The sequence below is a fragment of the Haemaphysalis longicornis genome, unplaced genomic scaffold (assembly GCF_048455015.1).
Source record: "Haemaphysalis longicornis isolate Haplotype H1 unplaced genomic scaffold, Haemaphysalis longicornis Haplotype H1 scaffold_3, whole genome shotgun sequence".
NCBI classification, from domain to species: Eukaryota; Metazoa; Arthropoda; class Arachnida; order Ixodida; family Ixodidae; genus Haemaphysalis; species Haemaphysalis longicornis.
The window spans coordinates 88,957,655-88,982,922 of NW_027526335.1; the positions used below are offsets into that span (position 1 = coordinate 88,957,655).

At 49.0% G+C, this 25,268-nt stretch overlaps 1 protein-coding gene and 1 long non-coding RNA gene across 11 annotated transcripts in view; one reads left to right on the forward strand and one right to left on the reverse strand.

The window, feature by feature from the left end:
- Egg (SET domain bifurcated histone lysine methyltransferase eggless) overlaps positions 1-25,268 on the forward strand; it is a 206,926-nt gene that overhangs the window by 59,680 nt on the left and 121,978 nt on the right. For 2 of the 10 annotated variants that reach the window (XM_077703709.1, XM_077703718.1), the window contains exon 1: positions 21,910-22,039. The exons of the other annotated variants lie outside the window; for them this stretch is intronic. The gene's annotated coding sequence lies outside the window, so the exon portion shown is untranslated. Of the gene's footprint in view, positions 1-21,909; positions 22,040-25,268 lie in introns of those variants that run through there. 10 annotated transcript variants of the gene reach the window in all.
- LOC144174817 (uncharacterized) lies at positions 21,688-22,804 on the reverse strand. The gene is made up of 2 exons (XR_013323523.1): positions 22,305-22,804; positions 21,688-22,007 (listed from the first exon to the last, which is right to left on the reverse strand). It is a non-coding gene; the product is annotated as an uncharacterized LOC144174817 (long non-coding RNA).

Consider the following 25,268-nt stretch of genomic DNA (forward strand, 5'->3'; position numbering starts at 1 on the left):
CCCATGGCACAACTGTAAACGCACTCGCGGTGGGATTTACGGCCTCATAAAATATGTTAGCTAAAATCGCACTCAATGTGAACAAAAGTTTCCTACCTACAACAGGAAAGGGCACGTGTTATCCGTTTGCCACTCGTGGCCGCAAATCCCAGAGATGAGCTGCTTCCAAGCGTTTAAGTAGGGTCCTGGTGGCGCTGGCTGTTGCTTGCTTGTGACGTCAGAGGAGGTCGCGTCTTGCTTCCGTCACGCTGGTTTTGGCAGATAGTTGTCGATTCTTGTCGAATTCGGTGATGAGTAGCGGCCAGGCGGCTTCGGGCTGGTTTTCACGAGGCGAGCCTTGTATTCCTACAACAGGAAAGGGCACGTGTTATCCGTTTGCCACTCGTGGCCGCAAATCCCCCTTTTTTTTTTTTTTTTGTGGACGGACGGCGGTCAACGGAATTCAGGGTCGCTTATAAAGTGCATTCGCACAAAAAAAAAACACACACACACACATAGATGCGTTATTTCAGCATGCGTGTCAAGTGGACACAATTCCGGTTATAACACGGCCACTAGTGCAGCATTAATTTTAAGGCGAAAGCTGGAAGTACGAATGCAGTCGTTGGCGGGTAATGATGTGATGGTCATAGGATGCGGCGAGCAGATGCTTGGCTGTGCATGTAAGCATACGCATGGGAAAAATATAGTGAAAAGAAATTAGCAGAACATTATGGAATAAGCAGAGTAGCGTCTGCGCTGTTTTTTCGGTAGGAATTAGGCGGCTTGCTCTTGCAGAAATTGAATGCCCTCGGCATCGTCTCCTGTTTGGGATGTTGGCAACCGATCCGTTAGTAAACAAACAGCCTCGCAAATTTCCGCGTCTGAGTTGGACATCAGATCGCCGTCCCACTTGTCGATGCCTTCGCCAAGTTCCACAATGACCCTTCCACTGCTAGCAGTTTCCACGACGCACATATTTATGCCTAGTTTTTTACGCCCCTTTTCACGGCGTGCAGCGTCACGCTCAAGTCTCCTTTCGCGCAGGGTATTTCGTGCACGGTGCTTCATTGTCGATGGTGTGAATGAGAAGGAGCGTTTAACTTTTTTACATTATGCGCCAGAAGTTCGTCTCCTTGGTCATCAAATAGTTGTTTAGTTGGTTTAAAAATCGGCTTTATCGTATTCGCGGGCTGACTTTATCGTATTCGCGGGCTGTATACGTCTTGTTAGATTCGGCGATTGGTTCATTTACTCACATTTTTGCGCTCCCAAAACACCACTACGGCTTTTACATTAATACACTCGCCGTAACAATAACAATATAAGAACTTGTAACAAATTGCAGATTTTGCTCAAGCGCATGTAACTGTGCACACACATGGAAAAAAAAACGTGCTTGTACGGAAGAAGCGCAAGTCATTAGTAGCATATGCATTAGTAGCATATTTTTGCATGACCATAAAAAATCATTGGGAAACATTGAAAATTAATTTCTGGAAAGATGGCATCGCTTTAGCGCGCCCGCTTGGAGTCAGGATCTCTTTTCGTAGCTTCTAGAGACGTAGCTCGGACAGTTCGGGAACTTCGACGGTACGGTGTCCGAACATGGCGCACAATTCAGGGGTGCAACAGGTGCGCCAATTGCGCCATTTGGTACAATTTCATGTTTTGGAGCCAAGCTGCGCCAAAACCATAAAATTCGTTTGAATTGCGCCACACTGCGCTAAAGGTGCAAGATTTTTCAGTTTCACGAACTTTAGCGGGGAGTAAAGGACATGTTCGCAACATACCTAAAGTTCATACATCCTTGCTGGTTCATACATCCAGTCGAGTAGCAAAGACAGCGCTTTATAGGGTCCGTGCACTGGTGTTTCGAGGGTGACCGTATACTGCCGCCGAACAGCGGCGCCGGCAATAATCGGATGTTGGTCAGCCCGAAAGAGCGGAGAAGCTGTTTGCTATACAGTCAGGTTAACACTGGCCTTTTATTAGGGCACTTTGGAGTACAAATAAAAATATCATTTGCAGTTTTTATAACATTCTCTTTTGCTTTGATCCTTGATCTCGTAAACAGTTCATTTAGATGTACCGTCTTTGTAAATTGCCACGATTGCACCATGCCTTGCAGCTTTCTCCAGTTGGTCACTTTTGCAGTACCTTGTCCACTGAAGCTAAAGCATGTCGGCGCTGACGTTAAATTGTTTGCTCTTCTTTTGTAATAAACTACGCCAAATTGGGGATTCGGTGCTCCAAAGCGAAGGTATCTTTCTACCGTAACCTGCTTCAGACTTGGAATTTCCTGCTCCAAAACCAAGATTTTGCTGCTCCGAAAATTGCTCCAAATCCCGCTTGGGCTATTGCACCCCTGCCAAATGGAATACCGGCACTGTCGTGGTGAAGCCAGTAGCTTGACCGGTATGCGAGGCTACTCGAATAATGTCGTCATCCGTGAGGTACGCATACCTACAAATAAATTTTACCTCTATTATGAGCGAACCCATCGCTACTTGCACCAGAAAAATTTTACACGAATTCTCTGTGGCACAAAGGTTTTCCCCCGGTAGAGGGCGTATACAGGCGTTGCCCAGCATTTCATCACTCGGGAACTTGCACGTGCACAATTAAGCTTCCTGTCCCCAGTGTAGTTGCGCGGCATCGTGGCACACAGCAGTTGCGCAGCATCTAAGCGTCGTTCTTTTCACATTTCCAACGCTCGCAAGTACAGAAGCACTCGCAGCAGCACGCAAAACACGAGCAACACAGCGTCAAAGAGGTGCATGCTCGAGAAAGAAGCGCCGGGTAATGCTGATTCCGAGGGCCATTTGGGTTCGACTTGAGCCGGACGTGCGATGCTGCGACGTCGCGGTGACAGGTGCATGGAAGTTAGACCCCGCCGAACCCGTCCGCCGCCTCGTGCAGCCGCCCCATTTGCTGACGTAGTGCGAGTGAAAAGGACACAGAACTGAGGCCTCATCCTTTTCCAGTTGGCAGGGCGGTAGCCAGAAATTTTTTCCGGCCCCTCCCCCCCTCCCCCCGCCCCCCCCCCCCCAAAAAAAAAAAAAACTACCCCGGGAAGGCGTAGTTTTGCTATGTGCTGCCTGGAAAAAATTTCGGGGGGGGGGGTTCAAACCCCGCCCCCTCCCCCCTCTGAGTACGGCCCTGCCAGTTGGTGTTGGCTGGTGTGGCCAGGTGCTCTGCAGCTGCTGAGAACTGAGGGCCGAGAGTTCCGTCTCTGATGGACCTTTTTCCAGTACCGGCCCTCCTAGCGGCCAACACGGCGAACTAAAAATGGCAGTACATGGCCTCCGAGATTCCCCCGCGCGGCACGCCCGCAAAAAAGTCTGGCGTTCGGAGAATTCGTGCACAAAATATCCTGGTCCTGCAGTCCCTCCCGCACCCAGCCGTCACCCGTATTTTTCACATGAATGTCACGGTGGCAGGTGCACGTTCCCGTGACTAATCTACATAGAGTTCCTCGATGCGCGCGCCCCCGGAGCGCGCGAGCATCAAGGCACCCTAAATCTACAGTGGTCGAAGCGCCCCCTTTTCTCTACTTTTCTGTTTTATTGTCCTTACTCTCTCACTGGTAGCCATGCGGTCGCAGCGTGGTCGAAAAATGGGAATAAAACACGTGCAGCGCTAAAAGGCATAGCAGCCCCCTAAGCAGCAAACTGAGGGAGCGCCCTTTTGTTTATTTTGCCCGAGGCGACTGCAAAGAACGCTGAACCGGCAGCCCGCGCATGCGCAGATAGCTACTGGAAAAAAGGTTCATTGGAAGGAATCTGTGGCCGAATACCACATCGTAGTGGCCGGACTCTGTTCTGCTGGGGAAGTGCTCTTTGCTTCTTAGGAAACCTTTTCTAGTATGGTCGCACCTCTGGTCTCCGGGATGTTTTCTGCCGAACCAGGTAGCCATCCGAACTTGAGGGTGCGCTGCTGACTCAGAGTTCCTCGGGACAGCCTGCTTATTAGTACTACGCCATAATAAACTAATTGAACGAGTAAACACGATTTTAACTGTGAACGCGAATGTGGCTGCCAGCGTCAGGATGGACCTTTTGCCATGTACCCGTCCCCTAGCAGCCGACTCACGGAGTAAAAGTCATCTCGCTCTCAAGAAAACTTGTGCGCGAAACATGGCCGCCGCTCAATCCCTGCCGTACCCACCCGTCACCCGTTTCTTTCGCATGAAAGCTGCAGAAGCTACGAAAGTGCACGAGTTTGCGGTTAGTTCCGGCGCCGGTGCCGCCACTGCAGAACCGGTTCTGCCATTTTTTCTTCTGCTTCTGCACCTGCTCTCTGGGAAGTTCAGGAAGAGTCTTCCTGGACTCTCTGGACCGTCGGTAAGTCGAAGAGAAGCGTGCAGGCGCCGCACGCTGCACTCGAAAAACGAAGAGGCAGGCGAGTGCTGCATGAGTTCAGCGAGTGCAGCTAAATCGAAGGGACCTTCTGTATATACGCCCTCCTGCCATTCATGCGTAGCACAGTGGGGAAACCTCCGTTCGCTTGTTTGTCTTCGAAATAAACGTGTGGGGTGCAGCCTCGTTACTGCGGTGAAATGAAATTCACCTGCGGTGCAGTCTGCAACGGGGGGTACACGGCTCCCGAGAACAGCTGGCTCGACGGCGTGCGCTTGGACGGGTCCTCCTCCTCCTCTCGAGAACGGGTTATCCGTTTCGTTCGCGCGGCTTTTCTTCGGTCCCCTCTCCCCCTCGCGTTTCTTCTCTCCCCGTAAAAGCGTGGAAACTGAGTGCGCACAATCAACACCCTCTGGCACAATGCGGTGCGTAGAAGCACGGCCTCCGCGATCGGCTGCGCGCCGCCGCCGACAGCCGATCGCGGACGCCATGGTAGAATGAAGGACTCTGGTAGAAGCTAGAACGAGAGAGATGGGGTTGTAACTTGTGAGTGGCTGCAGACGTGTTTTGCGTTCGCTCTAGCGAGGCCGCAGCTATTCGCGATCTTCGTCGGCCAAACGTCGCGGCGCCGGGGTGTTTGATTCTACGATGGGCGCTGATTCTGCGATGGGTGCTTTGCTGCGTGGGGCCGCCTAGCGTTAGCTCCCGCTCGCCAGTACCCGGCTATTGGCGGAATCTTCAAGCTCCTAATGTACGGGACCACCATGGACAGCACTTCCCATCGCCTCGCCTCCACGCTTCACCGGTCCTGTCGAGTTCATCTCCCGGTCGCAGCACGACGCAAGACTGCCCTGTGAAGTGTGTTCGTGCGCGGTGGATTCAAACGAAGTGGCAACCCCCTTACTTCTCCTCTATCCTCTCTTTACCTTTCTATACTTTTCTCTACCCTATCCTATTCTCCCCTTCTAAATTCCCACCCCTCCGGACTGGGTTGAACGCAGGTGAACGTCCAGATGTGTTCAATAATGTCCCCAGTCCATGTATTTTCATCCTTCCTCTAAAACCGATCTGCTCCTCCTCCACGGGGTTGCGCGGTCGGGAAACGGCGTCGTGGCTCCAGGAAATGGATACTTCCGTCTACGCGTTGAGCACAACTTTCCCGAGTGCAGCTCTGTCGTGCCTGTATTTTTCGCAGCGGTACGCCAACCGACAGCCAGGAGGGAATGCTTGGAAAGTGAAATCCAGATCTCCAACAAGGAGATAGTGGTAAATTCTTATTAATTGAGTGTAGGATTTCTGGATCATCTTCATAGGGGCAAACGGGGATGTGTGTTCGCAGATTTGACCTTTTTCCGGTAGCGATCTGCGCATGCGAGCGCTGCAGGTCCGCATTCTCGGCAGTCGTACTGGGTGATACATACAAGCGCAATATCAGCGTCCCGCTTGGAGAGCGGCTACTGCTTTCCATCACTGAACTTGTTTTGCTCTCGCTTTTTCAACAGCCCGCGTTGAGTTCGCGCACGCTCGCGTACATTTCCAAAGGAAAGGGGCAAACACATGGCTGCCAGTGGAAATGGGGGAGGGGTAATAAATAAAAGGAAAGAGGTGATTCGCCCTCTTCGGATTAGGGTCGGGAGTGTGCACCTTCCTCCGTGGTCTTCATGTGAAAGGAACGGGTGAAGAATTGGTTTGGGGGGGACTGAGCAACGCAAATGTTTCGCTCGGGGTTTTGCCTTACTAATCTTTACTAACGTAGTCGAACCGAGTATCTCCGTCGTCAGCAATTTGACCTTCATTTGACCGCAGCTGCGCCGTAGCCTTGGCAAAGCATCACGTGACCCGCCACGCAGAGCTTCGCCGCCGCCGCGGCTTGGCGCATCCGCTCTCTGCAGCTGAGTCGCCGCGTGACTACGTGACTCACCGCGCGCCTGGCTAGGAGGAGCGCCGCGCTCGCCTGTCAGTGCGAGATTCGTCATGGATGAGAGCGAGGTCGGGCCGTCTTCTCTGGGCGTTTCGCGAGAGCGGGAAGTTTTGAGCCGCCGTCGGCTAGTGTCGTCTGACCACCCCATCGGATATCGCGCGGCGAACTGCTTCACCAGGGAGGGTCCCGAATGCCAAGCGCGCGAAGCTACCGTCGGCGACAGAGGAAGAGCGAGCCGCTCGGCTCGGAAAACGGCTGAAGCGGGACCACAGCCGTAGACAAAGGCAGGCTTTGGACGAATCTGCCACAACCCCAGCGGTCGTGGACGAGGAAGAGAACGAATAGTCGGTCAAATCAAAGGTTAACCAAGTGGAACCAAGACTTAGCCAGGATAAACCAAACTTTCGCTTTGCATATCCAGGATTAGCTGAGGCAAGCCGCTGCCATGTTTTTGCCAGGTCGTGCTGGAGTAGCTTTTGCGTGCTTTTGAAGTATCGCAGCATGTTAAAAACCTGTCTAAAACGGTGAACGGCCGCCCCAGGCAGCACAGGACAGTTCGGCCTAAAACAGGCCGGTGTGCTTTGGCCGGTGATTTTCTGTCCGGCCGTTTTCCGGCAGCCATGTTCGGCCCATGTCCAAATGTGGGCCTTTTGGCCGTATACGGCCGTACTCCCATGGCTGTCCAACGGCCAGTGTCCGTCGGCCAGTCGACCGGCTTACGGTCATACGGCCAGATTCCAGCCGTAGGGCTCCGGCCATTCCAAAGCCACCCGTGTATGGCCGAAGTACGGCCGCCGGAGGACGGCCGAGATGCGGTCGTCGGACTCCAGCCGGACTACAGCTACCGGAAATACGGCCGTGCTACGGGCATTGGAGTTCAGCCACAGTACGTTAACTGTACTGAGGCCGGTCACTGAATGTCACGCAAGCAGATGACTGACTCATCCGCGCAGTGCAGAAGCAGCACAAACCCAGCATTTTGGGTCCAATGCAGCCACATCAAAGTGAGCTCGCGCGCAACCACCAGCCGTCAAGCTTTCAGAGCAGCCTTGCTTAATTACCAGCCTCAGTTGACAGCAAAATTCATTTATTAAACAGTGCTCACAAATTGTCGTTCCTTTAATTTCTGTGCCTCTTTTCCTGCCGAACACATAAAATATTCAGTTCTTTGTAGAGCTTGAATAGATGTATTGTCCAGGTCCTGATATCCTGTGGGGCGGCTTACCTGTAATAAACGGGGAAAAAGGAGGGGGGGAGGCGGAGGAGGGCGCATACTTTAGTGGGTTGAATTTCAGAGAGATGAATTGCGCCGCTTTTAGGCAATTTCTTTTACGGCAATATTCCGGAACGCTTTCGTGCTATGACTACATAAACTATTTTTATAACAGTTGCTTGACCAATTTTGATGTATATAAAACCGGCGTGAATGCCTTTACGAAGCGTTTTGGTTCTCAACAAAACACTCAGGAGCATTTAATATAAGTCCGTCACAAAAAAGTATGTCCAGTTTTCGCCCATTTTTCTTGCAAAGACATTTTCTACTCGACCAACTTTTCTGATGATCTTGCGCAGGGCTGATCCTAAGAAGGAGCGAAGAGGTACTTTAATTTTCAATCTATTTTAATGTTGTTTTCATGAGTATACGTCCACACCACTTAATAGTCCAAAAGAACTTAATTTTCTTCTAATGTCATACTACGTTCAAAAAATTCTGGACGCGTTGCGAATGACGCCCTGCTTCAGGTGGCTGCAGTTGTATCCCTCTGTGTTCACGCAAAGAAAGGCGTAAAATTAGAGTTACATAATTTGTTTCAAACCAATAACATAGCAATGCTAGCATGCATACAGGAAACCTTGCATACTGCAACGAATAGGGCAATAAATATTTTATTGGTCAAGGTTGAATGCGTAGCGTTCTCAACCCATCGGAGGCAAACTTGCGCCTCTGGAAGTTTATTTATTTATTTATTTATTTATTTGTTTATTTATATTTTTTTATTCATTTATTTATTCATTGTTTTATTTATTTATTTGTTTATTGATTTATTTGATGCCTGCTTGCCTTTGCATGCATCACAGAAGGGAGATATATAACACTAAGCATTAAATATGAGACAAAATAACAAAATATTTCTACAAAGCGCGCTGAAAATCGTCAATATAAACAGTTAATGCAATCATACGTGGAAGATAATTACACTGCAGTATTGATGTAAAATAAAATGAATCGCGCAAGGCGTCACCCTTAAAGGAAAGTTAATAATCTGCTTTAAGCTAGCGGTTCCACTTTGCGATATGTAGAATGGCGCTTGGACATACTTCTCCCCTTCTACTCCAGTTTTCGAATGATAGATATTACGAAAAAAGTTCAACCTGTGGTTTCGTCTGTGATCTTTCACGTCCTGCCATTTCAGTTTACTTTTACTTTCTCTCATGCTAAGTTGAGCGTGCCAATTACCTAATACGAATCGCACTGACATATTCTGTATGTTTTCGAGCGTATCAAGCAGCTCTTTGGTGTAGGGATCCACGAAAACACATGCGTACTCCAAGATTGAGCGCACATGAGTGAAATACGGTTGTTCTTTTCAGTTAGATGGAGGTTCACTGAAATTTCGTCTCAGAAAGCGAAAAACATATGCAGCCGTAACTTTTATGGTGTGAACCTGCCTATTTAACCTCTAACCACTCCCTAATTAAGCGCCTAGGTATTTATATTCCTCGGCCGTTGTCACAGCAGCATAATTTACGGTATACGTATTCGATTGGAATGAAGGTTTTCTTGTAAAGGTGCCGTTAACACACTGTTTAACATCCAAAAAGTTTTCTGAATCAGCACACCAGGATGTTATTAAATTCGAATAAAGCTGCAGGTATACGGAATCACGTTCATTCGCTATAGTCCGGTAAACTAGACAGTACTTTTGAACAAAGCTATAGGGCCAATAGTAATAACAATGCAAAAATCGATTCATTCAGTTCATAGGATGAAATGTACTAAGCAGAAGGTGATATGGAACACCATCATTTGCTTTTTTGCAGTCCAAGATATACAGTCAACCACTTTAAGCTTATCTATTGCAAGAGCCAAATCGTGCGTGAACTCAACAATCTGCGTTGAGCAAGAAAATCCTGACAAAATCCGTGTTTGCTAGGATGCTGGCGATTATGTTTAACCAAATGAGTCATATCCCAAGAGCAGCTAAGCTCACCTTCAAACATCGAAACTAAATTAACATCTAGGCTTCGTCAGTGACAAGGCTCTGTTGTTATTGCAAATTTAAAATAATTTTTTTTCTATATAGGCAGCCGTAAAATCCCATGAAGTAACATAGTGCAGGGCATGAAGTTGATCCTACCAATGCACGAGCGAGTCTCTTCTACGTTTATCACCAACAACATAGTGCAACATTGCTTGTCGCAGTTTAATTTTAAGCAGAATAACTTGCGCTCTCGCTCGCACTTGCCTTTCTTTGGTGGGGAGTCCTTGACATGGTGGCGGTTTAGCTCCTGCGTGGTGGCCGCTTGCTCGACGCCCTTGAAGGCAAGTTATTTTGGTGAACCATCTCCATCTCGGATCGGACATCTCTGCCGGGTCGATGTCTCCAATGCTCTCCATTTCTTGAGGGGGCGAATAGCCTCGAGCTGATGCGTCGACGAAGCCGGCGGCAGAGGCGTGGTAGCGGCGATGACTGGCGAGGCTTAGCTCACCCGTCGGTGTGGCACAGTCTTCTTGTGGCAATAAATGACACTTCGATGGCCTAAAAGGTTTCCTGCTAATGTCCAGTGAGTCGTTGCACCTTGCCCGTTCACCGAAAACACTCATTACTGTTTGACAAACGATGTTCGTTCATTTAAAACGTAGAAACACGGAGCGTATGAAAAACGCGTCCCCGTCGTTCGGCTCCCTAACGGCTTTTTCTCCCCGCCAGGAAAAAACCGGTCGGTCTCCTTCCAAACACGTCTGTGCATGAATTCTCGGCGCCCAGGCGCGTGCCGTTGTTCGGCTGTATGCCGTTTGCCGAAAAAATGACGTATAACCAGATACCTTACGTAGGCCGGTCTCCTCTTGAACATCGGTTGCCAAATATTCTGTGGCCATTCGCTTGCCGTAATTCGGCCGAGGACAGCTAACCGAATGAAAAACGTATATTCTGGGGCCGTACGTCGGCCGGTATCCTTCATAAAACTGGTTACCCGAAGAAAACGAATATTCTACCGCCGGACGCACGGTTCACCGTTGAAACAACGAATGCACGGCACCCGCGCTCCGGCCGGTCTCCTTTCGAACACCAACTGCCGCAAGAATACGCATATTCTGTGGCCGGTCGCTTGCCGTGCTTCGGCCGATTACCGCTTCCCGAAGAAAAAACGGAAGCCCTATGGCCGTACTTCGGCCGTTCTCTTTCTCAACATCGGCAGCCGTAAGAGAACTGACTATCTGGCAGCCGGTTAGCTGCCGTTCTGCATCCGGACACGGGCGGACGGAAAAATACCGAAGCGCTGGTTGCCGAATGTTGGCCGTTCAACGCATGATCAGTGGCTGCCAGAACGTGGATGCTGGCCGGACATGCCAGAAAGCGGCCATAGGCGGGCCGGTCTTGGGGCACACTCTCTGTGCCGCCTGGGGCCCTAGCAGTGGAGTTAATAATATAAGGAACACAAGATCCTTGGGCTTCGGTTAGCTATCGTTTAATGGCAAGGCTACGCACGGCGACCGTCCTTCGCTGTATGGAGAGATGATCACGTGACGCGCGGTAGCTAGGCGCTTTTTCCACTGTGGTCGAGAACCATAGTTTTTTAAAGACTATAGTCTTTATTGGGCTACTTAAACGCAGAAATTTCGGTCTGTCTGTCTGTCTCTGACTCGATTCAGCCAACCGGCCAAAGTGAAACAGAAGCTGCGCAATAGTCTTATATACCCACAGCTACATTTAGACGTGTTAGTCTGGTGTCAATGTTCATACTTGTCAACATTGTTGAACAAGAACAAGACATTACGCAAATATAAGGCAGCAAGTCAATACATAAGGGATATCTGCAGTGTTCCCTCATTAAAAAATTCATGGATACTTGGTTTTCACGATAGCAAATGAAATCCTACATAAACGGCAGAAAACCATCGCCTGCTGTTGCCCACGCCACCTCCTGGCGGCATTTAAGACATCAAACGGCAACAACAACGAAAGGTTCCACTAGATAGGATACGCGTTCCGCTTGGAACGCGGTAAATTTAAATTGACTTGAGCGAACCTCTAACGTATACCTTGGGAGGAACGGGATGGGAGAGGAGCAGCATATGAAGTGAGCAGGAAAGAGAAGGGGCACCAGTCGACTATCGTCTTTCGTCGACATTTGCAACGAAAGGAGCAGATACGCGGCCATTTTTTTGTTACACAGCGATAACCAGGCAGCAGTCTAGGCCATGTTACAATATCTGTCCCTTCAGTCGCGCAGTACAAAGTTTTCGCCACTGCGTTGAACAGTTTCTTAGGGCTGCTTCCGGTGCCAGGACACACGGAAGTTGCCAGGCTGGTGAAACTGCGTCGCTGGCACGGGGAACAGTCACGACGACGCAAGGGGGCCCTATTCTCGGCTTCATGAATTCACCGTGAATTTGCCGTGTTTTTTTGCGTAAGAAACTAGTGACGTGTGTACGTATAGCTATGACGACATGCAGTGTAATCCCACGCTTATCTTTCATAAAGATCACGACTAAGCTATAAAATATTGAGCATAGAAGATATAAAAACACTTGGCATGTATTATTAAGGCTGACAAGAGAAACCCCATTTTTTAGCGTTCAAATTGGCATCAACACCACAAAGCGATCAAGTAACGTTGGTCAAAAAGCGAGCGAAAGGCGTGTGTTAAGCCAAATAACATCTCACAATCTTTTTTGCCGTATAATTATTTCATGCAATCGCTTTTAGTAACACATATTTGAGCTCTCTGCTTCAATGCAAGCTTTGTTGCGTTATCACCTTCCCGGGCGTCACCGCTGCCACGCTAGAGTGTGCTTCTACGTTACAAGTTTATTGCGTAATCACAGAAAAAGACGGCCGGGACCACCGGTTGTATTACGTGGCACGGACAGCGAAACGGTACTCCTGATAACAGCAGAGCGTATTGAAGCCGTCGATCCACTCTTTAGTCAAGCTCGAACTTAATCAGTGCAGTAGTAAATAAAGCAGTCAGTTTTCTTTGTTATTGTTCTCCTGAATTCGATCATGTGACCCACCAGCTTACTAGGAGGAGTGCGAACTGTGAAAACTTTATAGATCATCATTATCGCTTCACCGATGAGATAGTCATCATCGGTGCTTCGTCTTTCGCATATCGCCATTTTGTAAATAGAAGCACCGTCGTATCACCTGTACGTCGCGGCCCTTGGTCTTTCCTCTTGTTTTACGTTTTGGTGCTGATAAATCCGGGAAGAAGGCCCTCTGTGATTTGGAGCCTTCCGAACTGTGGCCTATTAGGAGGACCCCTCGATGCCGACGACGGACCGTTTGATGGACAGGTCGATGATTGTGCTACCGACGCAATGGGCAGACAAGACGACGAGGCATACTCACCTTCGACGATTTTCGTCGATGGGTGTAGAAAGCGATCCTGCAAAAGGTGAGCGGAATGGCGCAGCTCATCGCGCTATGAAAAACGGACTACCGTTGATGCACGAACAGAGTGTTCCTCAGTCTAAGATGCGCCTGCATGAACTGAAGACAAGAGAAATGACGCGTGAAGTACGCAGAAACGCAGAAGTGGCATTAGGGTTGGCCCTAATGACGAGCGATGTTTGCGAGGTGTTCACGAGCTTTCTGCGCCAGGTGCGGTAAGCTGAAGTTGAGTTGAGACTGTTGAATGAGGAAATTGAAGCGCTTATTGACATCGACCAGCTAGATTTGGAATTTGCAACCAGCGTAGAGTACGAAAATGAAATTGCTCATATGATCCGTATAAACTGAAAGACAAAAGATGCGGCTCCAAACAACAGCGCCAGATCGACGAAATAATAAATTCATCTACAAAGTTCAATGAGTGTTATACATTGACAGAAAAATTCCATGACCCACGTGATTTGAAAAGTTCCGAAAAAGACTCGATGACAGAAATGTCGCATGCGTCAGATTTCCTATCGCAGCTACAGCACGAGTTTGAGACAGCCTTGTTGACGGCGCGTGACCATCGAACAGAAGATGCCTTGGTCTCGTATGCATTTGAATCAAAAAGCCGCCGGGATGACCGCGGGCAAGACAGACTTCTCATGGAATCACGCAGCACCAGCACGATCTCCGTGTAGCGAACGTCTCGAGCAGCAGATCACGCGCATTCCTCCTGAAGTACTAAAAAGACAAGATGAAGCAAACATTTGCAACGAACAACCGACCGATCTAGAACGCTAAAGAGAGCGATCCTGACGGTTTTCCAACACATCCAAAGATTGCCGTTGCACTGACCAGACGACACATTCTAAAAGAAAAAAAAAATTCGAGGCAGTCACCGTTCGGAGAACATCGAACTACGAGACTACAGAGATTGAGAAAGGAGCGGCAGCCCTGAAGATTCAGTTTTCTGGTAGCGGTGAAAAAACCTGAAGAACTTATATTATACAGTATAAGACCGTCGAAGACGGGCTTCGAATTTTAGTCTGGCTGCGTGGACTGCGCCGACATTCTCGGAAGGTGTTCAAGAGATGGCACCTGTGACAGCTTCCACTTCTGAGCATACCTCGGCAAAGGTGGCGCGGCTTACTCAAACTCACTCACAATTTTGTTTTTCGAATCACCACTCACTCAAACTCAGACTCAATGCTGAGCAGCACGTCTGCGCTCACTCAAACTCAAACTCACATTGAGCGCAAAACTCAGCACTCACTCGGACTAAAAACTCAAAATGGACTCAAACTCAAAATGGACTCAAATCTCAAAATGTACTCAATCTCAAAATGAACTCAGAACTAAAAATGGACTCAAACTCAAATTGTACTCAGAACTCAAAATGGACCCAAACTCAAAATGTACTCAGAACTCAAAATGGACTCAAACTCAAAATGACTCAAAACTCAAAATGTACTCAAAACTCAAAATGTACTCAAAACTCGAAATGAACTCAGAACTCAATGGGCTGAGAACTCAAAATGACTTCAGAACTCAAATGGCCTCACAACTCTCTCATGCTAGGAATTTACTCGGGGTCAGATGGACTCTGATTTCATTAGCAGTCAGTGTTTTCAAATTCACGGGTGGTAAAAATATTACGGGTGCAAATTCGTGAGCTCAAACTCTTGCATTCGCCACGACATGACACCGTAGCTCCTGTGAGATCGGAAACAATTTTCGTTGCAGATTTAATACAGCTATACCTGCTGCTCATGAAGAGTAGCGCTGGTTGGAAGCAATTGTACGTATATATTGGATACCAAACTCTTGATGTAGGCTCCGTGTTCGTGTTCATGACAGAGGCGGTCCAGGCTCGATGGTATGCTGGGTCCCCAGGTCGAAACTAGCAAGATTGGGCGAGGGGACGTGCGCTCACTGCTCCGTTCATTTACGTCGAAGCTGTTTAGGGTTACGGTTCCGTGCATTCTTGCTCTGCATCCTGAAAAAACGCCTTGTGTCAAAGCGAACTGTCCCCGCGAATCTCTGAAGCGCGAGGCGTTCATGGATATACCTTTGCTGTTTTATTGCGTAACATTCTTTGCCGAGTACACCACTCCCCTCCCCCTTCCCGCCATGATCTTGTAACGCCCTGCATATACACAAAAATGCAGATATCACGGAAGTTCAACCTGTAATTATAAAAGCGTAAATGTAGAGAATTGATAAAACTAAATGTTAGAAAATCTATAAAAGAAATAAGAAAAATATCGAAAATGGCGAACCGTGTAACACGGGAGTCATAGATCGTCTCTGATTGGGTAAAAATGCAGAGAGGTGTGGCGCTAAAGAATGTGGGGTATCAAATTGAGGGTCTCGAGGAGGGAAATCACTTGGGACAAACAAACAAGTGTCTCGTTGTTTGCTGAGGCACTTGTATTAGTTTTTATTAGCATTTGCTAGGTGGAATGAGCTCTCGTAGCTCGGAAAACCACCACGCTGTCGTTGTAAGCAATAACCGCCACCATACCCAGCTGTTAATTTCCAGCATGCACGTGTGTGTGTGTGTGTGTGTGTTTGAGAGAGTGTGTGAGTGAGAGAGTGTGAGAGAGAGAGTGAGCGAGAGAGAGAGTGTGTGAGAGTGAGAGAGAGTGTGATAGTGTGAGGGAGAGTGAGAGTGTGAGTGAGAGAGAGTGTGAGTGAGAGTGATAGTGAGAGTGAGCGTGAGAGTGAGTGTAAGAGTGTGAGTGAGAGTGTGAGTTGAGTGAGAGTGTGAGTTGAGTGAGAGAGTGAGTGTGAGCATGAGTTAGAGTGAGAGTGTGAGTGAGACTGAGAGTGTGAGTTGAGTGAAAGTGGGAGTTGAGTGTGAGTGAGAGTGTGAGTGGAGTGTGAGTTGAGTGAGAGTGTGAGTGACAGTGAGAGTGTGAGTGAGAGTAACAGTGAGAGTGTGAGTGTGAGTATGAGAGTGTGATTGTGAGTGAGAGTGTGACTGAGAGTGAGAGTGTGAGTGAGAGTGTGAGTGTGTACCTTTTGCTATATACCTTTTGCTATATCCTCATAATTATAACCAGAAAGCATTTTTATATTTGTCCCACGTGATCCCCCTCGACGAGACCTTTAATTTGATACCCCACACACCCTAGCAGGGTCATATGGAATTCATACCAGTCAAACTAACCATGACTCTCATGACTGTAACCAGGACGCATTATTTAAGTGTCCGACGTGATTCCCCTAACTGGAACCTTCAATTTGACGCCCCACATGCTTCAGCGGCCTCACCTTGAATTTAACCCAATCTATGACTCATAATGACTATCTCATGATTCGAACTACGAAGCCTTTTTTTATTTGTACCACGTGATTCCCCTCGTCAAGACCGTAAATTTGACACCCTACACGCCCTAGCGGGGTCACTTCGAATTTTACCCCAATATAAGACTCGCCATGACAATCTCGTGGTTATAACCAGGAAGCATTTTTGTATTTCTCCCACGTGATTCCGCTCATCCAGACCATTAATTTGATACCCATCACATCCTAGCGGAATCAATTTGAATGGTAAACCAATCAATGACTAACCATGACTATCTCATGATATAGCCCTACCACATTTTCGTCCCACGTGATTTCCCTTATTCGAACCTTCAATTTGATGCCCCGGACACCCAGTGGCATCATTGTGAATTTTAACCTAATTTATGACCCATTTTGACTATGTCATGATAATAATCAGGAAGCACGTGATTACCCTCATCGAGACCTTTAATTTGATATGCCAAACGCCCTAGCGTTATGAAATTCAATTTTAACCGAATCTATGACTTACCATTACTACGTCATGATATATCCATAACGCATTTTCGTCCCGAATGATTCCCCACATCGAGACCTTGAATTTGATTCCCCACATGCCCTCGCAGCATCATTTTGAATTTTAACCCAATCTATGACTCATTATGACTGCCTGATGACTACAATCAGGAAGCATTTTTTTTATTTACCCTGCGTGATTCCGTTAATCCGGACCTTTCATTTGATACCTTAAGGCCGATCCACACGGCGGACCAAAACGATTATTCGGACCGCGGTCCGCGCATCACGTGACAGGACGTCACCAGTACGCGCGGACCGCCGTTGGACCGCGCAGGACCGCGGTCTTCGCGGTCCAACTATTCGCCGAGGCTTTTCGGTCCGCGGTCTCGACGGCGGACCGCGACATCAATCAGCGTGGTCTGACAGCTCCCGCGCCGCGTGGGCGGAGCCGGGTCCAGTTGCGCCAATAGAGAATGGCGCAGGCAGCGCGGCTGTTTCGAAGCGCTCGAAGGAGCCTGTCAATCACCTCCGCTGGGATATAGGCTGCGGGCTATCGCGACGCATACTTCATCCGCGCTTTTACTAGCGAGTCCTACGACTCTTACTAGTGCAATGCTAGCCATCATTATCACTTTGTTTCACGCATGTGGACCTCAATTTACGGGAAGCGTTCGGTTCCAGCGAGCGGTGACGAGCCGTATGCAGCCCGCATCACCCCGCCGTCGCCGCTCGTAGTGTCGCCTTCGTGCGAACGACGCCGGCGGCTGCGTGAGCGCGCCCACCCGGCTGGCACGCGGGTGGCTGTTACTGTGGGGATGAAACGTTTCGTGCAGGCTTGTGCGTTACAACATGTTGTCGCGGCCAAACGGCGCCTGTGTTCAACCTTCCAGCTTGCGTGTTCAGACGGTCGGCCATTCCCGGTCCGCTCAGCCGGCCCGCCGTGTGTTTGCGCTTTGCTCTGGATTCCGCACGCCACAACTGGGTTCCGCAGTCCCAGCTCTTTTCGACACATCCACTTTTTACCCAGCACGACCTTTTCGGCGCAGGGTAGTCTTCTTCATCAACGTACAAAGCTAACGCCATAGCGGCCAAACGACGCTTGCGCTGTTTCCATTTCGACTGCTCCAAAATGCGCGCGGAACCGCGAAACCAAGCGCAAACACATAAAACATGTGCGGCGCGGGCGCGAGGCGTTCGTATGGGTTCGCGAGTTCGTCTGGTTGGAAGCACTGTGGTGGAGAGTGTTGCTGGTTGGACCGCTCTGTCGTCTGCTACGGCGGTCCGCCGTGTGGATGCTCTCGGCGCTGCATCGGACCGCGGCGGGCCGTGACGCGGCATCACGTGACCAATCGGACCGCGGACTCGGTCCGTCGTGTGGATCGGCCTTTACACGCCTTAGCCTCATCAGTTTCACTTTTCACCCAATCTAATGTGATCATTATTCTGTCTTAAGGGGCGCTGCCCAGTCAATTTAGCTAATTCATTTGAAACAGCAGAAAAAACAGCCCCCGCCCCCATTTCCCCCCGCTCTAACCTCTTCCTTTGTGACCCCTAGTATATCAAGCCGTTTACAGTAGCAGGCGAACAACCAGCCCGCCAGCGCCGCCGTGTGCTTTCACACCACCCTTTCCCACGCTCTTAGTGGATCCGTCAGGAGGAAAAATTAAGACAACCCTTTTTTATGACCTCAGCAGTCAATTATCACTCACGCGCCCAGCCGCGAAAATTAGGTATACAGCAAGTGCTTATGGCCATGAAAATTCAACAAGAAACTAAAAAAAAATCAAGCACCCCCTCCCTCCCAACCGATCATGCAGATCGCGATTGGTGCCGTACCCGCAGGTAACCCGAATTCCGAGCCCACAGTGACGCATGAATCTTAACAGCCAACCATAGCTGCCTGCTAGGCTACTCATATGTACTCAAACTCAAAATGGACTCAAAACTCATATGTACTCAGAACTGAAAATGTACTCAAAACTCAATATGTACTCAGAACTCAAAATGGACTCACTCAAAATGTACTCAGAACTCAAAATGGACTCAAACTCGAAATGTACTCAGAACTCAAAATGGACTCAAACTCAAATTGTACTCAGAACTCAAAATGGACTCAAAGTCAAAATGGACTCAAACTCAAAATGTACTCAGACCTCAAAATGGACTCAGAATTCACTAGGTCTCAGGCATACTCAAACTCAATCGGACTCAAACTCAGTCGGGATCACTCGGCTCAAACTCACTCAAGCTCAAACTCACCATGCCACACTAGCCTCGCGCTTACTCAAACTCAAACTCACGCGTGAGTTTGAGTCCAAATGAGTCTGAGTGAGTGGACTCATGAGTGAGTTCGCCGACCTCTGCTTTTTTATATAGTTACCGGACGCGGACTGACCACGGCTTTGTGACCGGGGAAGATGCAGCTCTTGCTCGAGCTGCTTCGTCTTCCAGATATCGCCATTTTGTAAATAGAAGCATCACCGTATCATCGGGACGCTGGGGCCCTAAGTCTTTCCTCTTATTTTACCAGGACAAATGCAATGCGTTAGATTTTTTGTAATGAAGAGGTTTGTACTGCTCTTTTATATTGATGTTACGCCTAAAAATAATTGCTATTTTATTGTAAAAAAAATACGGGGCGTTATTTTAGTACTCCGTTATCGCTGACTTGGAAACACTCAAAACTATTTCCTTCGCTAGAAAGCAGTGTTAAACCTCGCGTCGTGCGAAACTGTGCCTGTTGCAAATCCACGTGGATTTCACGGCGCCGCCAGCCACCGCAGCGCCGCTAAAGGTCCGTGAAATTTTTTGCTCTATTTCACGGTGATGGCTGCCGCTATTTACAAGCTGTTACGTAACATCACGCCACTTTTAAGCGGGCTGAAGTTGCGAATGCGTGACGTAAACGTTCCCGCCAAGTGTTTATATGACGTCACATCTTCTCGGCCAATCAGAGAGGACATCACCTACAAGCCATATTGTTCAATAGCAAACACAGACCTACGTTGTCATGTAGGCCTACGCTGCATTTCGTCCAGTTTTTCATTGCCGGCCAAGAATTACGCGCTTTCAGTAGAGAGAAATAGCTCTAAAACCGGGGCTACTAAACACCGTGAAACGTCAAAATGACAGAAGCACACACAGACGCTTTGTCAGCCGGGAGCACGTGACCAAAACTGAAAGCCAATCAGACAAGGCTTCCGGCGAATTCACACTTCACGGCGAATTCACGGAGTCGAGAATAGGGTCCCTGAGGCCACAATCCAACCCAGCAAAGCCATTCAGATGGCACTCCCAGATAACCCCACGCCCGCCAGTAGCACGGCCGCTATCCGTAAGCGGAGTCGCCCCATGCGCAGCTAGTTATCAGTCCAGCGAGGCGGTATCTTATCAGCCTCATCTCAGAGAAGGGCGTTAAATGCAATGGATACGCGACAAGCTCTCCTGGCGGCATTTTTTCCCGCATATCGTATTGCCCTGCATAGCACATCCCTTGGGTCGACTGACAGAACTTCAGGCTTCATGGCATACGGGCCACCTTCTCGATAGGACTTGCAGCAACGGTTACACGAGGGTTCGACGCATATGGATGGGCAAACATATCTGGCCATGTTTATTTATTCATTTTTTACACTCCGCATCATTTTCCCTTTCACTTGCTGTCTAAGTGAGTAGAGTGAACAGGGAATCAACGGATACGTTTGATTCAATCTCCAGACATAGTCCTTGTAGCCTGCTTTGTGTATTGCACCATGTTGGTTTCCTTTATCGCGAAATTCGTATGAAGTGTTAGTATGCGTACCCTACGAGTTCCGCTTAAACGTGAACGGTCACCCTAAATCTGAGACAGTACATTCTACAGGATAGGACAACTTTTAGCCTTAAGTGGTGCAATAAATCCAAAATGATTCAGGACGTGGGGTGTTTGCGTGTAATTTTTCCGCAGGATAAATCTACTCTCACCGTGTGGAACTATAGGGCCACCTTACCCTAGAAAAAAAAAATACTTGTCGGTTTGCAGCGAAGCATAATATAACGCGCTAACTCCCAGTGTGAAGAATTACAGGGCCGTGTCAATGTGCAAACGCACTTGTCGTCCTGTGTGCAGTCCCACATAGGCGGCTTTCTACGATGTTATTCCGCTGTCATGTACAGCTCCGACTCGTGGCCCTAGTGCTTGCAAAAGGCAGAGCTTCGGAATATAGTTCAGCATATCGGTGTTTGTCGCACGTGCAGGAGTTCGTCGTTGTCGTGTTTTGTGAGGGTCTCGGCTTCCGAGGCCGTGTTTTTGCAAATGGAAATGCAGGACATACAAGCTGTTTAAAGAAAACGCCCCCTTCCGCTTAGAAATATCTGAAAGTATGTTTATGGGAGCTGAACACCCTAAACTGTGGACACGCTAGTGTGTGGTCGGAATGATACCGGCCTTTCGACGCCTAATGGTGCCGGCGGTCACAATCGTATCTGTTGTGTTGTGTAGGCTACTTACTGGTAAGTGGTTTCTTGCTCGGAAATCGTTACCAGGGCATGCCCTACCTTTTCGACAGAAGTTATAGTGCTTACCGTTTCAGTTTGTGACGGCAAGACGAGGTAGCACGCAGGGCGTTTGCATGTCCCGCATGCAAACAGGCGGGACATAGCGAACATGAGTAGAGCTGCAGGTGAAATTTCAGAACTTGCGATTTTTATGTACCACCGGCGTGCGTAGGGAGACCTGTAAATTAACATCATTCCGAAAACTAATATGGACGCGCAATTTTGACTTCAAAGCGCCTCGAAGGCTGAGTTGTAGTGCTTATGCAATTCTATTTTTTTTGTATGAAACGAAAAAAAAAAAAAAAGCCAGGTTACCGCTGCAGGGAGAATACGCAACCTACTAAGTTCAGCTCATAACAACTCCAACGTGACCTTCCGATGCATCGCAGAGTTGTTTTATTTTTGTGGGCATTTTGGGCGTCGTAGTACTGCAGAGTTTAGCTGAATTCAGCACTGTGCTTCTAGTCTCGTGCAGTTTCTTTTTTTTTTGTAAGCACTGCTTCAGTGTATCCCAGGCCGGGAACATAGCATGCGCTCGTCATTTCCAGGGCGAGCGGTTTTGAAAAGCGTTGAGTGAAACGTTTTTGTTTGAGAACTATTTCTTTTATTACGCCCGTGCAACGAGGGCCAGTCAGCGTCGGCGCCCCTGGTGGGCGCTGTATCACTCCGCGGCCCGTGCGCGGCCTTCGGCTTGGTAGGGAGCGCTCGTGAAGGCGCGGGTTGGCGCCTTCTTTCCACCACGGGAATTTTCTTGCGCGCCGTTGTAGTCGCTGTGAAGGGCTGTTGAACCTCCGCCTTCGTACGAAAACAGCATCACGCGCATGCGGGTGAGTACATTTATACATCGTTTGTATGCTCGCCAGCAATGCCATTTTCATCAGCTTTATCTAGGTTGCAGTCTCCGTGACTGTGTCCCTTGAATTGCACGCTGGAATACTTGCACAAACATCACCCACTAATGCGATACGCCAAAATAAATAAAATGATCTGTCTCACGATAGATGGCGCTCGCTCGTGCGTAAGCTACAAAGCCATTTTTGCTAGTACGGGGTGCCCTTCCACGAAACAGGAACAACCATGATGCTTCCTAACCTGACTTGTTGACGCGGGCTGACGTTGCGTGGATTCGTGCTTCGGCGCGTACACTGCCGGGAACGAGCGGTGCGAATCTCGCCGAAGTAAAGACGCGATAGAAGCGTGCTGCGGTTCTGGGCGCCACTACGCATCCGTGGAACTCAGACCGCCGCACGCCACAGCGATACTGCCGCCGCCGCCGCCGCCGCTTCTGTCTGCCGCGGCCGAAGGGAAAGAAAAAAAAAAAGTAGGCGCGGAAACGACGCCAGCTGAGCTTGCCAGATGGCGCTAGTTGTGGCAGTGCTTCTCCAGCCAGCTGTGTGGGTGCGTGCTCCATCGACGATTGGATGTTGCGCTCATCTTTACAGGTTGTGCTTCTGGCTGTTGTGGTGGGCCTTGTAGTTTAAGGTGCTGTTTTTCGAACGGAAACAGCCGTATTTTACAGCGATTCGAGTTGATCGAACGGCCGCCTTGTACTTGAAGAGCTCTGTAATTCGCTCACTATTTCCATTGGGTTCCTGTAGCATTGACATTCGGCGTGTTTGCAGGGGCTGGGGTTAACATATTTACTTGCTGCAGGGCCGTACCCAGAATTTTTTTCGGGGGGGGGGTTATGAATTTTGGGAAGGGGGTAGTTTTGCTGAAAGCAAGAGTAAGTATTGTTTACGTGATACCTCGAAAAGATTTCGGGAGGGGTTTGAACCCCCAAACCCCCCCTCTGGGTACGGCCCTGACTTGCTGGTTTATATAAATAAAACAAACACTAACAAGGCGGTGATTCGAAAACCTGAAATTTTATCGTGTGTTGCCGTCGTAGCCATTGTTATGCCTACCCAGCTAATTCATGCACAATCACTTCCTCCATTTGCCAATCGTTTTGTTTTGGGAGCTTTGTTGATACAGTTTGGCTAACGCAAGATATCAACTAGAGTAGAACGATGTGCATAAAGCATTGGTGCGCTTGTGGTATAGTGCCTAGAATTCTAGGCGCTATACTTGTGAGTATTCAGGTGACGTCGAAAAGTAACCTTGTTGTGAGTATTTAGGATGCGTCGTCAAGTAACATTGTGGTGATCATTAGTATGCGAGCTTGTGTAAATTCGCGGTTTGCGGTTGTTCGGGGGTCAATGAAAACGTTGCCCCCAATTTATACGCGTTCCTGCAGGCAGGCGTCATTGGGGGTGTGTGCGGCGCGTTGGTAGGTGGGGCGGCGCGTTGACCGTCCGTTTATGTTGGTTGGCGCGGCGGCGGCCGGTGCCTGCTTGGGGGTGAGAAAGTAGTCCGGCGCCGTCGGCGCTCGCTCGCCTCGGGGAGGGAGGACGCGCCATGCTTGCGCCGTAGCAGGAATTGGCGGCCATCTTGCGGCGCGTGTGTTGTAGGAAGGGAATCTCGTCGCGTATGAGCGCGGGCGAAGAGCTCGTTTTGATCGCGTGGGACGTGAGGCGCGTGTTTGCAACGCAAACGGTGTAAGATTTAGCGGGCTTCAGCGAGGAAATCAGGAAATTTTGTACCAATATTGAAGGCGTCTTCTGTAACTACGTAAAGAAAAAAGTGCATTTTTTCACTCACTTCTAAATGAAAATCAGGCGGATCCTATTTTCTGATGACCTAATGTGGTGCTAGTATCGCCGGTCCAATTATGTGACAGGCATGCTTTAACTCGCCCTTTCCCCATTCTACAGTATTCAGTTTGAAGGTAAAGTTTTCATTCCCCTTTTTCTTGCCTCCATGCCGCCCACCGTCCCTGGTTTGAAGGTCAAACGACACCGACAGACCAACAAAAAAACTGGTAAAGTGACAGCCTAATTATGGTGATAGGATTAAAGTAGATCATCTCTCTTAACAGGAATCTGATTTTATTTTTTGTGGTGTAAGATGGGATGCTGTCAGATTAATGGTTAGTTTCAGTTTGTCAGGTTTTTTTCTTTCGAATATGTAAATTGGCCACTTCAACGGGGGCGCGCTCGTGCAGGTTACGATCGCAGTTTTCTTTTGTTCCTTTTTTACTTCACTCAGTCAGTAGCGGTGTCCCTTTGAACAAAACAAACCTGGCGGCTACGTTGTCGGTGTGAAGCCTCAGCGAGCGTAGACTCGAGGGTAGGCTAGAGGGAGTGAGGGGGTTGTGGGAGGTGATAGGAAGAGTGTGGGTAAATTTGATTCGGGTCGTCAACCCTAATCGGTCTCAACGGGAATCTCACAGCTATGGCAGGCCCCACTGCATCAGTCAGAATGGTCGCCGGACATTTCTTTTTGTTTTACTTTTTTCCGCACAAGCGTCAGCGTCACTGGCGGGCATTCCCGGACGTCAAATATCCGCGGGAATTTTCCCTGGCTCGTTGGCGTGCGGCCGTCGCGGGTCTTTTCAAAATGCTCGGGCAGTACGGTACCTGGTAAGCGTTTCCTATAGAAAAGTTTGTGCTGCGTATACGTAGTGGGAACTGGGAAGTGTGCAAGTTCTGCAGTGAGCCGTACATCACGCATACTAATGCTTCGTGCGTCCCCTGGCTGTTTTGGCGTGTTATGCAAAAGTGATGTCGCGTTCGTTATGAAAGACCGTCATCAACACGCACTCCCAGGGTGGGCTCCCAGCCCACCCTGCATGGTACACCTTCGGCCGCTCAGGAAACATCGGGAGGTCGGCAGCGTCGACTGGCATAAGCGTGGCCGCTGTAGTAGATATCACATTATATCGCCCCATCAGCCACCGACATGTGTGCTGGTGATGTGTCCTCGGCTAAATAGCACAAACTAAATAAGGCCCCCTTTTCACCGCCAATGTGTGTTGCTGTGCAACGCGACAGGCCACTCCTGTCTTCTCACCCAGTGACCAGGATATTCTTCGTTTAACGAGGAAGCTTTCCTAATGGGACCAATGGCGTTCTGTCGGAAAGTTTATGCATTTCCCGATAGACCGCTTGGTCGACCGGAAAGCTCTGATGCGATCTCTGTACACACGGCGCGTGCGTGAAACCGGGCCTCCAT